Source organism: Arachis ipaensis, chromosome B06 (assembly GCF_000816755.2).
Source record: "Arachis ipaensis cultivar K30076 chromosome B06, Araip1.1, whole genome shotgun sequence".
Taxonomy (NCBI): domain Eukaryota; kingdom Viridiplantae; phylum Streptophyta; class Magnoliopsida; order Fabales; family Fabaceae; genus Arachis; species Arachis ipaensis.
In genome coordinates this window covers 36585618-36589949 of record NC_029790.2, presented here as the reverse complement: position 1 = coordinate 36589949, position 4332 = coordinate 36585618, and positions in this window count along the sequence as shown.

Genomic DNA, 4332 nt, shown 5'->3' with positions numbered 1-4332 from the left:
TTTGCTTTCTCCTTCCATTTTAGTATGTTTCCTTTTTCATCCTTTAAGTCATTCTACCTTAAAAAATCTGAAACTACTCAACACACTAATCACGGCATTGAATGGAAATAAAGGTAATTAAAATAATTAATTTTAAAGCTTAGGAAACATGTTTTTCACAATATGACATAATAAGGAAGGGAAAGTAAAACCATGCAATTAATGTGAATAAGTAGGTGAAGGATTGAATAAATCACTCTAATTAAGCACAAAAGAACTCATGAGATATGGGTTTATCAACCTCCCCACACTTAAACACAAGCATGTCCTCATGCTAAATCCAAGGTAAATAATTAAGGTTAAAGTGATGGAATGTCATGAAATGCAATCCTAATTTAAATGCAACTACCTAAATGAATGATGCATCATGCAACTCTAATTTCTTCACTCCTATATAAAGCTTACATGTAGTCAAGTTAATTCTCATTCTCAAGGAGTCATGTATATATATAGCCAACCCTTAAATAATAAAGCATTTTCGCAAATGAGATGGGAAAGAAAACTTTGTACAAACTTGCAAAACAATTAGTAAATTTAAGCACAGATATATGTTTATGAGTTATTGAACCCTCACTGGATTTTGTGTTTACTCTCTAGTCACTCAGTGTTTCTTGGGTTTATTCACTCTATTTTTCTTTTTATTCTTAATTTCTATAGCTTTGTTTTTCATATAACCAATCAACAATTATAGAATATAGTCATACCAAAAAGTCATGAGGTCTTTATTGAGGTTGTAATGGGGTCAAGGTAAGGGTAAGGATTTTATGTATAGGGTCAAGTGAGCTAATAAGTGAATCCTTAATTAGACTAAGATCTCACCTAACATACATATCTAGTAAAATAAAATTTCTTTACCTAATTTCCCATAATTTTCCACTTTTTGTTACATGCTCATGTTTCACTTTTTATTTTTATTCCATGTGCGTTGTTTTCATTGGGGAATTTCTTTTTGTATCCCCTTTTATTCAGATGCTGAAAAATAACTTCTCTTTTTTTTTTAATGCACATGATAATTGAATCACTTAGATTTTCTCATGAGCATGCTTCCCAAGTTTTAATTTATTCCTTTTTACTTTTCTACCTTTTGTTTCTATCATCCATGTTCCCAAAAGGTTTCCCACTTTTAACTCTATTCATGATTTTCTATCTTAAGCTGACTAAGGATTCACTTGGGATTTTCTTTTGTTTTTCTGCTTAAGGCTAGTAATTTGGCTAAATAGAATAAAGGGGTTTTAAAAGGCTCAAGGGGGCTAACAAGGGTGATGTAAAAGGTAGGCTAATTTGGGGTGAGTGAGCTAAAATCAAATGATGGCATCAATCATTCTCTTGGTATGTATCTATTCTATATTCTATATTTGGACATATAGATTAAAGCAAAGGAAAGAACATCAGAATAAAAAGAAATGTAACACACAGAAATGAAATTATGGTTTGAATGCAACCATACAATTTAAGCTCAAGACTCACAGGCTGTGTGTTCTCTAACTCAAGCATCATATATCAGTTATATATTGTATGCATGTTTAGTTAAAAATTCCCATTATTCTCATAAAAAAATTATTTAGGGTGGCTTTTAAAGTTTTAATGTTCCTCCTTGATGAAATGTTGTCAGCTTAACTACATCATGTAATGCTATATACAAGTTTTGTGGATTTAAATCTATTATGTTCAAGTTCTTAGCTTACTCTTTTTTTTTATATTTGTCAATTTAAACTATACTATCTTATGCTAAAAAGGGTAAACTATACTAATTAATCCACTAATAAATCAGAATTGCAAACTAAACTAAATAGCTAAAATAAACTAAATGGCTAAAGTATGAACTAAAGATGCAAAATGCAGAAAATAGAGTAAAGATACATAAAAGCAATGTATAAGTACTCAGAAAATAATAGTAAAGGAAAAATACAGAAAAATATCTAAAATAAAAGAAAAAGTATGTAGTGGTTCACCAAAATAAACGCCAGAGATGGCGACCTCCCCACACTTAAAAGGAAGCATCGTCCTCGATGCTCAATCAAGCCGGGTGTGAAGGAGTGTCATCACTGGGAGGGATGGTAGCTGGGGTCTCAGTGGTGGTGGTGGGCTGAGGGTCTGGCTGCTGTAGAGGGGGGACTGACTGGATCGGGATCTCCGGATCTATAGCCTCAAGCTGATGTGGGGCCTCCTGCTGTGGTGTAGCGTTCTCTGTGCCTGCCTGCTGATGAGTCTCCGCCTGGGAATGAGGCTCCTCCTCGTGCTCATCCTCCTCCTCCTTTAATGGCTCTGATGGTATGTCGGGCTTGGAGGGGATGTCGGCGCCCTGTCTGATCATCAGCTTCAGATGGGAATAGCGTCGCCTGCTGCGGCGCTCCAATCTCTCATACCGGCGCCTGTTACGGCGCTCCATCTGATCAAGCTAGCGGAATAGACGGTGCACGAGGCGATAAACCGGCTCAGAGGCGGGTGGGGGTGCAGTGGCGGCATCAGGGGCAGCTGGGGCAGCTGTGGATGAAGAGGGTCCAGCAGATGGAGGGGCTGTCTCATTAGTGGTAGTGACAGGTGGTGGTCTGTAGCCCAAAGCAAGGAAGTTCCTGCTATGAGGGATGATCTTCCTGCAGTCCGCTGCTGGTGGTCGCTCATCGGCATCCTCCCAAGGCACATCAGCTTGACGGCCTAGCCGTGTAACCAGATAAGGAAAGGGGAGGGTGCCTCGGACGTGGACCCTGGCCATATAGTGCCGAATAAAACGTGGCAGATAAAGGTCCTTACCCTCCAGCACACACCAAAGGAGGGTGATCATGGTAGCCGGGATCTTTGTCTCGTGAGTACTCAGCATCACAAAATTACTCAAGATCTGATGCCATAGCCGAGCCTCATCATTTAAGTACACTCTCTTGATCCCTCTAGGCATAGTGGTGTTCTGACCCATCTTCCAAGGAACAGCAGGGTCGAGAGCTATCCGTGCCTTCACGGCGTCCCAGTCAAACTGCATCTGGCCCATGTCCTCCTCAGCCTGTGCAAAACCATCTGGCTGATCGGACTTGGCTGGGAGCTGGAGAACGGTCTCTATGACCTCCTCAGTGACCAGAATTTGCTTTCCCCCCAGGTTCACTGCATCTAGGGTAGTAAGGTAGTAGTTGCAATAGAATTCCCGGACCCAAGATGCATTGACCTCTGTCAGTGATCTCTCCAGAAAGAACCAGCCCCGTTGCTTGATTTGCTCAGGAAAAGAGATCAAAAGGGTTAGTACGGTTAGGATTTGAAAAAGAAATTAGTAAATTAAAATCAGTGAGTTAGTAAAGTGCGGGTTAAAGTAAGTGGCATAGAGAAAAAACCATATAACAAGGATTCACAGGTAAGAATAGAAGTACTCATAATTGAACAAGCAGTTTATGAACCAGGAAATCAAAAAGGATAAGAAAGTCTGCCATAGCATTCATGTAATGGTTTGGGTAAAGTAGAGTAAAACAGATTTCAGAAATGTCAAACCAAAATATGAATGAAAACAATTTTTAAAAAAAAAATTTGGGCAGCATTCCGGCTAAAATTGGATTGTCCCGGAAAATAAACAGCAATCATATCAGTTCATATGAATTAAAAAAAAAATCAAGCTGCATGTACATAGATATAAAATAAACATAAAAACTCAATGTAAACAGCAGCAACATACAAGAAAGCAGCATATGAAACATGATTATAGCAGCAACATATATGCACATAGGATAAAACAGAAGTAAGAACAGTGCAAGTAAATAGACCTAGATCCACTAACCACAGCCTAAGCTACCTAACAACCTAAAAATCCACTACAACATGCAAGTCTAGCTATCCTAATCATGAATATAAACGGAATAAAAAAATACAGAAAAGTGACCAACAAAAAAAAAGGATTGCATGTTGTGGAACCTAGTAAGCGGAAGGGGTGGAGCAGGGAAGAAGGTGGCTGCGGCGGCGTCCGGCGCGGTAGTGGTACACGGCGTCGTGGTGGCGACTGAGGGGGCAGTGGCGGAGGGAGGTATTAGGGTTAGTGAGAGAGGGAGAGGATAGGGGAAGGGAGGGCGGTGGTTGTTGCTGGCTGAAGGGGGTGGGTGGCAGAGAGGGGGGCGCGGCTGGATGGCCAGCGGTGGCTGGGCGGTGCTCGCGGAGGTGGCTGTGGTGGAAAGGGGAGGAGAGAGGAAGAAGGAAGAAGAGAGAAGGGGAGGGGATGGTACGGCGGCGGCGTCTGGGCGGCGGCGGCGTCGGGGTGGTGGCGTGGTGGCTGGCCGGCGGTGGCTGGGGGAAGAAGAACAGAGAAGGAGAAGAGGGTTGGGG